This window comes from Melopsittacus undulatus, chromosome 4 (genome assembly GCF_012275295.1).
Source record: "Melopsittacus undulatus isolate bMelUnd1 chromosome 4, bMelUnd1.mat.Z, whole genome shotgun sequence".
NCBI lineage: Eukaryota > Metazoa > Chordata > Aves > Psittaciformes > Psittaculidae > Melopsittacus > Melopsittacus undulatus.
In genome coordinates this window covers 1,983,779-1,993,473 of record NC_047530.1, presented here as the reverse complement: position 1 = coordinate 1,993,473, position 9,695 = coordinate 1,983,779, and the positions used below count along the sequence as shown (strand labels likewise).

The 9,695-nt window shown below is 49.5% G+C and overlaps 1 protein-coding gene across 1 annotated transcript in view; it reads left to right on the top strand.

Annotated features, from left to right (window-relative positions):
- Positions 1-514: 514 nt before the first annotated feature.
- Positions 515-9,695, top strand: part of DAGLA (diacylglycerol lipase alpha) — a 45,251-nt gene continuing 36,070 nt past the window's right edge. Inside the window, exon 1 of the mRNA XM_034061466.1 lies at positions 515-645. The gene's annotated coding sequence lies outside the window, so the exon portion shown is untranslated. The remainder of the gene's footprint in view (positions 646-9,695) is intronic.

Here is a 9,695-nt window from a genome sequence, read left to right as displayed (position 1 = left end):
TCTGCAGTGATTCCCTTTGCTCTGGAGCTGCCTCTGTGCTGCCTGCACTGGTGCGCTGCTGCTGCTCTCCAGCATGGGTTTTTGGGGAGGGAAATGGGGAAGTTCTGCCAAGGAATGGTGTTGACCACACAGTTTTCTCCAGTTTGGCACTGATCTTGCTGTTCTCCCACTTGTTTCGCTCCTCTCGTATTGGCAGCGGTGGTCCCTTTAGCTCCCGGAGAATGACTGGTGGCTTTCCCTCTCTGTGACTCATCCTCTAGGGAATTCCTGAAGCAGTGAGTCAAGTGATTGGGAAAACTGTTTGCCCACTGGTGTAAATGAAGAAGCCAGGGAGCCTGCCTGAGGTGTTGTAGAGGGGATTACTTTTCACTGGGACTGGTTGTCTGCTCTCTTTCTAAAGGCAGGGCACTTCCAGATAAGCTATAGCATGAATTCAGTAGTGAATAGATGGATTTTCACCTTGCAATATGCTCCTCCTGATGGTTTTCCTCTTTTTCCTTTCAAGGTGGCTGATCTGAGAAGCATTCCAGGGTGGAGAAAAAGTGACAGGTTTGACTTTGCCAGGATTATAGTGAAAAATAGCTTGCCTAAAGAGATGAGGCTGTCAGATTGGCACCACTCAGCTACAGCTGCAATACTCCTTTCGTAAGTACCATTTACCATTTCATTCTGCCTTGGCTGACTTTAATCCAGCCTTTTGTTCTTTTGACTTAAGACAAATGAATGGTTGTGTGGTTTCTAACTAGGAATTAACTAATCTGAAATATTGCCATGGGATATTACAACAAAACCAAAGCACTTGGATGCACCCAGGAGGAATTACCTAGTGTACCACATGTGTGGATTGGTTAGGGTTGTTTGTACTGATGCCAGTCAGACTGAGGGTGCATTTTTAAAGCAAGGTGCTTTTTGTATCTTAATTCAACTCATCCAAATGTTCTCTTTCTACATCCTTCCCCTGTCCCATTCAAACTCAGCTTTCCTTGTCACTGCCTATTAAACATTAGCAGATCTTATTACCCAGTAGAACAGCAAGTTCTATTTAAATCCAGAATTAGTTTCACTCTTGAATCCATTCTTTTTTTCCCCTTAGCAACTTGGCCATGTATTTTTGCTCAAGCTTGGAGGCTTCAGCAAAGCTCAGCTTGTGGGCTTCACTAGCACAAGCTGTAGGTGGTTGCAGATATGTCTGCACTGATACCACGACTGGGGGTTGGTTTTAACTGTCAGTAGGCTTGGAGGGTGCTCCTGCTCCCTTCCCAGGTTTGCAGTCCAGGGGCTCATTTGAAGGTAAGTTCATCTCTCAGCTCCTCTTGTTTCTCATCCAGTTATTAAGGAAGGCTTTGGATTTTCTCTAGTCTGACAAGTATGAAGCTTGGAGTTGAGTGCTCCATTGAGGTCATAGAGTAAAGTGCTGGTAAGCTTGGAGCTGGAGGGTGAGGAGGCTCCTTCACCTCCCTCACAACATCATTCTGCCTTTAGTTTGGGCACTTGAAATGTCTCACAGTGTTCATGGTTGTGATGTCCTCAATTGAAAGTGGTTTTAAGAGGACTGTGCTTATCCTTACAAGCTGCTTTTTGCCAATGGAAAAATACTGGCCTGTGGGGTATTCCAGTTGGAAAAAACCCAGGAAGCTCTGAGCTGATACCAGCTGATTAAAGGAGGTATATCCCATACTAGAGAGTTTCTTTTTAATTCAGTGGCTCCCTTCTCCTGTTTTTACACTGGTGGCTGTGAAGTTGTGAACAAGTGCTGTGAATAGTAGCGGTTGGCTCTCAGTTAACTCTTACACTAAAACCAAGGAGATTTGCAAGATGATGCTTTCTTTCCTGAAAGAAAAGACTTTTTATCACTGTGGACCAGTCCATGCCAAGCAGATACAGTGCTTGTTCCCCTGTCTCTCTAATAGAAATTAATCACTCAGGAAATGGCTTCAGCTTTGCAAAGAGGCTATGGGCTGAAGGTGAGAATCTTACAGAATCACAGATTGGGTTGGGTTGGAAGGGAGCTTAAAGTTCATGCAGCTCCAACCCCAACCCCTTCCACTGGAGCAGCTGCTCCAAGCCCCTGTGTCCAACCTGGCCTTGAGCACTGCCAGGGATGGGGCAGCTACAGCTTCTCTGGGCACCCTGTGCCAGCGCCTCAGCACCCTCCCAGGGAACAGCTTCTGCCTAAGAGCTCAGCTCAGTCTCCCCTCTCTTGGGCAGGTTCAAGCCATTCCCCTTGTTCTGTCCCTACAGGCCTTGTCCCAAGCCCCTCTCCAGCTTTCCTGCAGCCCCTTTAGGCACTGGAGCTGCTCTCAGGTCTCCCCTTCAGGAGCCTTCTCTTGTCCAGGCTGCCCCAGCCCAGCTCTCTCAGCCTGGCTCCAGAGCAGAGCTGCTCCAGCCCTCACAGCATCCCCATGGCCTCCTCTGGCCTCGCTCCAACAGCTCCAGGTCCCTCTTGTGCTGTTTCCCTTTGCATATTTTATGCTTGTGTGTGTCTCCACTGAATGGAGGCAAAGGGATGTTGCCAACTTGCAGCATATTTGTTGTTTTCCTCTTAAACGATTGCTTTCATGTGGTTTTTGGACAGGGGGAAATGTATTAATCCTTAGAATCGCAGAAAAACAGTCAAAAACCTGAGCCCTTTGTGTGCAGAGCCTAAACCTCTGATTTAAATATTTCAGTGGGAACATCTCATTGTAAAAATACTTGTGGATTTTGACATCTCAATTAATGCCTTAGACTGCCTGGGATTACCAATACTATTGCTCAGGAGCAGGCAGTATGTCAGCATTGGGTCCTTTGTGGTGTGCACAGCATTGTTCTGCAAGGAAATAACCAGTTTGGAGTGAATAGCAAATGTGATACTAAATCTTCTGTGTTAGTAGGAAGGTTTTTGAGAGCTGAATGTTTTTTCCTGTCTCAGGAGAGAAAAGGGACCATTTAAGGAAAACCTGATAAGAGGCTTTTGAAATTCAAGGGTGTAAGTTGTAAGGCTGAAAGGTTAAAGAAGGGAACAAGTAGGAGATGTTGCCTGTGTTTGAAGATAGTGTGGGACTCATGGGACCTATTTCTAGCCAAAGCAAGAGGTGTTTGGAGTAAGGCACAAAGGGGATGGATTTAATCAAGGAGCTTACATAGAAAACATCTCCATGTATTTATGCTGCTGAGGCAATGGGGCTGTGTGAAGAAATACAGGGAGGAATAAGCTGAAATGGAGATCATGGAATGGGTTGGAAGGGACAATAAAGCTCATCCAGTTGCAATCCCCTGTCATAGGTTGGGACACCTTCCACTAGAGCAGGTCGCTCCAAGCCCCATCCATCCTTGGACACTGCCAGGGATGGGACTACAAATAGCACCTCACTAACAGATGGGGTTCAGGCCCCATCAAGTCACCCCTTACCTGAGCCCCCATCTTTCCTCTCCTCACAAGGATGTTCCACATGAGCTTTCTAGCCCTGTTGGGCCATTGTCCCTGCAGCTTACAGAACCTTGCTGTTCCCATTAAATAAGCCTTTCTATAAGCACTTCCTGTCCTTGATGGAAATCCTCAATTAGAACTTGGATCCAACTTCATCGGTCCTCATCCAGCTATTTTTAAGAGCTTTAAATGGAGCTCTTTCTGCTTGAGCCTTGTTCCTCACAATCTGGGAATTGTTCTTCCTCGCCGGGAGAAGGGAGGATATCATTACATCCATGCAAAGTGTCCTGAAGCTGATAGGAGGCACTTGCTTCCCTGTGTCTGCCCACATGCAAACCCAGTTCTCCTCCAGCACCTCTTGCAGGACCCAGCAATAGGTATGGAATATGGTATCACAATGTGGATCAGAGGCTCATAACATAAGGTGGGGCCAAATGAGACAGCACCAAAGGAAGATGAGCTCTTCCAAGGCAGAGCTGCCTTTTACAAGTGGCAGAGGATATCTGCTGCAAGCAATGCCTATAGGAATTGCAGGGAAAGCTCCTTCCCTGGGGGTAGATGGTACAGCAGCAGCCAGAAGGATGTGAGGATAGTTCTAGCATGACTATGATTAAGGGAACAGATCTGTACTTCAAAGAATACTGTCTGTGTTAGTGTAACATCTACTTACAACTAAGCCAGAGGTGGCTCAGCATGGGGAGGGGATGATGGCAAAAATCAGTGGGGTCTTTAATGCTGGAATATCAGTTTCACACCTGCTTTTAAGATTCTCCTTTATTTATCCCATTTTCCAAGGAGAAGGAGATAAAATGAGTCAGTGCCAGAGCCTGGGGACTGAGGCATCAGGTTCAAGAAAGAAAAAGGTTCAAAAAGCCTCTTGTGACTTGGCACATTTCAGATGCAGCTCCCCCAGGATAAGGCTGCTGCCCCACAATCTTCTCACTACAGTGTCCTCATCACAGAGCTATATGATTAGATCTGAAGCTATAATACTGCCCAGTGACACACATACCCAAAATACATCTCAGAGTGGAAGCTGACCTTCAAAACCCAGGGGGAAAGAACTTCCCCATGGGTCCCACCAGCTTAAATTGTACATGCTGGCAGAAATACAGCCTTGAAGTGCATGGTGATGGTCACAAGAGTACTGATGGTAACAAGAACAGACTGTTGGCCCAACACTGGCTGGAGATGGACTTATTATGAAAGCAAGCAGGGACAGGCCAAGGGGAATGGCTTGAACCTGCCCAAGAGAGGGGAGACTGAGCTGAGCTCTTAGGCAGAAGCTGTTCCCTGGGAGGGTGCTGAGGCGCTGGCACAGGGTGCCCAGAGAAGCTGTGGCTGCCCCATCCCTGGCAGTGCTCAAGGCCAGGTTGGACACAGGGGCTTGGAGCAGCTGCTCCAGTGGAAGGGATTCCTGCCTGTGGCAAGGGTTGGAACTGGATGAGCTTTAAGCTCTGTTTCAACCCAAACTATTCCATGATTCTATGATAAAGAGGAAATGCAGATGCACCAGCGAGGGACAGAACCTGTTTCTGTTGATGGAGATGAGGAAGGTTGTGCTGTGCATGAGTACTTGCAGGTGCCATCCTGTGTGGTAGGGAGCAGAAGGCAGTTCCAGAGGAGCTAACAGGATGGAGTTGATCTGGTGATGTTCAGACATTGTACAGCTCCTGCCTGGATTACGTGGGGCTTTCTGTTCTCCTATTGGGGCTGTGGTGCCAGGCTGCAGCACCAGTGCTGTGCCTGTAGGACCAGCATCCCTGGGTACGTGGGCTGAGTGACCTTGGGGAGAAGAGAAGGTACTTCTGCTATGGTAGCACAGGAGGAGCAGAGGAGAACCCTAAAGGAGATGCTGCTGTTGAAGCTGCCCTGACTCAAGCTTGTTTCCAGATGGATTTTTCTCCATCTCCATCATTTTTCTTCATCTGCTCCAGGAGATGAGCTCTGAGGCTGTGACATCTCAATGGGACAGCAGGTTGGAACTGAGATGTTCCCTTGGAACACAGTGGCATTTCCTCCAGTACCACAGCAATGTGTTGCTGGATTCCAGTGGCTTTCTCCTGCAGTGACTCCCACAACCATCTCCAGTGCCAAGACCTAGGCATCCCATCTCTTTTGGGCTTCCTATAGGCCGTGAAGATGAAGGTCTGGTCGCTGGGCTTTGAACACTTACTTTGAGGCAGCTTCTCTTGGGTGAATCATAAGGTAAGCCTCAAGGCAGAATTTGAGGAGACTGGCTCAAAGTGTGCTTACAGATAGGAACCACAGATGAGTTGGGATCGCTGGGGCATGTGGATGTGGAAGCAGGTCACCAGCTGAGGTGGGTGATGGATCAGTTGTTCTGGTAGAGCTTTCTCCTGCTGGTGCCTCCAGTGCTCTGGCAAAGTGGGAAGAAGCTTGGTACTGGTACATCCAATTTCAATGTCTTCTTGGCCCCCATCATTTGCTTGAGGGCACTAAGCAGGGATGTTCTGAATTCCAGGAGGTTGCGTGGGCCAGGAGAAGCATTTGTAGGATGCTGAGTGAGTGTTCAAGCCCTTGTAGATCCCTAGGGATGAGGGTTTGTAGGGGGTTAGTGTGTTGGGCTGTGTGGGTGCGACTGTGCTTCAGGTGCCTGTGTGATGGGTGAGCTTAAAGCTGCTCGTGGGGTTTTGGGTGGTGGGGAGTAGCTGATGCTCTCCCTTGCTGTTGGCATGGTGTGGGTGGTCTCCTGTGGTGCAAGATCCATGCACAGCCCTTTTCCTCCAGCTCCGGCTGTGTTCAGCTTGTATTTACTTGTATCCCTTCTCCCAAGGCTAATGTCAGATGGGATGGGATGCTGGATTAGCCTAAATCTCCTTGGTTTAGCTGGAATGTTGTCTCGCTGGAGCATTTTTCTCCTTTGCTCTTTTCTTTAAGCCTTCCCCTTCCAGACAGCTAATTCTCCCCTTCCCCCACATCCTGTCATACCCCAGAGCATGTCACAAGGAATTAAGGGCTGAAAGGCCTGGGAGAGGCTGCTCCTCTTGGAACAGTCTCTCCTTTCTATGACCAGGGTGGCCCCCTCTGTGTGTCCCTTTTGTGCCCCATCCAATTCCCCTCCCCCTGCCCATTCAGTCCATGCCAGAGCAGAGAGCAGCGATCCTGAGCCTTTCCCAGCCCTGCTTCCAGGACTGCAGCCGATGGGATGTATGGCTCAGAGTCCAGCATGATCCCAAGCTGCTGCCGCAGTGCTCCTGGTCCAGCATCAAGAGGGGAGGAGGTTTGTGCTGCTGCACTTGCTGCTGCTGGAGGGTTTTCCTTCTCTCCCATCTCCGTGTGGCTCTGACAGCATCACTCCCGGTCCTCCTTCCCACAATCCACATACAAGCTCCTCAGAATAGGGATGATGTCACTTCCTTCCAGAGGGTGCCGGGGGTGTGGAAGGGGGGAGTCACGACCCCTGGCAGCCCTGAGGAAGAGCTGAGGTTGCTGCCTGCCTGGGAAGAGGGAGTTGCTCTGGAGATGATGCCCAGCTCTGTCAGCAGGCAGTCACCACGCCGCCCTTCCCTGTGCCGAGTGGGATTTTCAATGGCTGCAAGAAGAGTTTGCTGTGCCTTCCTTCACTCGTGATGCCTGTCTCCGTGGATATGCACTATTCCTGCGATACCCTTATGGGAGAGAAGAATGTGCTGGGTAAGATTCCTGCTTCCGTAGGTCTTTGAGCTGAGGGTCAAGGGCTTTGGACTTGTTGTGCACAAAGCTGGTGCCTGCATGTGCTTCCCCTCATTCCTGTGTTGGGAGCTCGGTGCTGCTTGTATTGGGATTCAGGCTTCAAGGTCCTGGGAATTTTCCCCACTCTTTCCAGCAATTTTAGGGATGGTGCAAAGGGGATTTTGCTGGTGCAAAACTTGGGGCAGTGGTCTCAGGGTTGTTGGGCACTTTTGTCCTTGTTCTTCTGCTAAATCACATCTTCATCATCTGAAGCAACTCCTGGGATCTGCTGGGATGAAGCCAGGATTCCTTACACTGAGAGCTTTGCTTTGTTTATCCTTTGGGGGCTTTATTCTCAGGCCTTCTGCCATTTCCCTTCTTTCCAAACTGGCCCCATCCCTCCTGGGCTGGGTTTTCAATAGATGGGCTTTGGGAGCTGTGATTCTTCCTGCAGTGCACTGGGAGCATGATGAGCATGGAGCCAGGAGTGACAGTCCCTCAGTGAGTGACAGGCTGCTCTGCTCCAGCCCCATCTGTTGCTGTGGGTAAAGGAATTCATGTTGGATGGTTGCTGTTCTTGCCCATTCCCTGCCTCTTCAGCTGGCAGGGAAAAGCAGGGAGAGCACAACCACTTGTGCATGGAGAGGTGGAAGAGTTGTTGGGAAAGTGGGAAATGCGTTGGTGGGATGCAGCCGTAAGCTGAGGGATGATGGGAATGGAGGTCTGAGCTTGACTGGGAGGTGCTGTGGTGGCCAGAGGCAGAATGAATGAGCACAATGGAAAGTGCATCCCCAAATCCTGGGCAGGGATACTGATATTCCCAGTATAAATGCTTCATGTGGGTGGGTTATACAGGGCAGGGCTAGAAGAAGTCACCAGATGGCCAGAGGAGTGAGCAGTTTGAAGCTGCAGTGTACTGAGTGCTCTGATTGTAATGTGCTGAGGAAGTGTGAATCCAACTGGTGATGGAATTTCACATTTGCTTTGTTTGTGGAATAGAGCATTCCCTCCATGCACTGGGAGTGTGTCAGCCTCTTAACCATGGAATCTCCTGGATAGCGAGGAAGGTTTGTGGAGGTTTTCAATACTTAGTGACTGAAATGGGGGGGAAGGCTTAGTCCAGTGGCTGTGGGTGGTGGTTCAAGAGTGGTCCCTCCTCTGGTTGGAGGTGATCTGCACAGTAGGTAAGTGATGGGGTAACCATGTCTGACCATGGAATAGGTTTGAGTACTGTTACTGCAGCAATGAGTGCTGTGATACTTGGTGGTCTGTCACAAACCCAACACTGGGGTTACTTTGAAGGTTCAGATGAGTTTAAATGTGATGGTGTTGCTCCTCCCTGCCCTTTTTTACCCAGAGTGCTAAATGAGATACATCACATACGAGTTTGACTGGGTTTTGTCCTGTGCATGCGGTGTGGCAGATGATGTTCCCTCCTCAATGCTATTGGAAATCCTGAGTATATTGTAAGTAACAAATGGGAACACTTTGATTTTTGCCTCTGAGCACAATAGTGTGTTGCCAGATCAGTACAAAGAGCTTTTATGGCTTTGGAGATGCAGCTTTGGATCAGTGTGGTCACTGCAGGTCAGGAATGGAGCACTTCCAGCAGCAGCGCATGAATGTGAAGACTGGGAGGTTGGTGGGGTTAGCACATGGAAAGTGCTGTGATTTTGAGCTGGGATGCATCAATTGGGAGAATCATGGAATCACAGAATGGTTTGGGTTGGAAGGGACCCTAAGATCATCCAGTTCCAACCCGCTGCTATGGGCAGGAACATCTCCATGAGACCAGGTTGCTCCAAGCCCCATCCAACCTGGCAGAACTTCATACTGGTGAGATGGTGTTTTGGGGCAGAGGGGCACAGGCCAATGTGTGGTGTCCCCTGGTCTGGTAGCACAGGAGGGTACAGGTAAGATGTGTGACAGGGGTTAGGGCACAGCAAAGAGGGACAGGACTGACCACTGCAGGCAGGAGATCACTGCTGGCAGCAGGCAGACCACATAGACACAGTCATAGAAACCAAAGGTTGCCCAAACCGAACAGGGGTCATGGTTGAAGCATGTTGTACAACATAGGACAGGACTGAGGCAGTCTGATGCAGTGGGCTTGGACTGGAGTGTGTACAGCAGAGCTGGAATGGTGTGGGAGAGCTGTGCTGGGAGGAGGCGGTTGGGGAGCCCTGTTGAGTCTCGTGACTTACACCACTGCTGTTGCTGTTCTTAAAGGGTTTATGGAGCTTTAAAAATAGGAGCACAAACAAAATGTGGGGAAGAACAGCCAGCTCCTCAGTCTTTGACCTTTTAATTGTTAGTGCCCATCAGTGTGAACACAAAGACGTGGAGCTGGCAGGGTGCTTCTGATGATGGAGCGAGAGATCTCCTAGGAGCTTGCTCCCTCAGCTCTAAGTGCTTGCTGTTGAGAGCAGGTCAATAGCTTCCCCAGACACTGCTGCTAACTGCTAATGGGTATTTTGGCTTGCTGAGGGAGGAAGGGAAGTGTTGGACAACAAGAGAAGAGCTTGGCAGCAGGGGTGCCTCTGGAAGAACATGGGAACAGGGCTTTCTTTGGAGCTGAGGCCAGTATAACCTGCCCAAAGCACCCCACAGT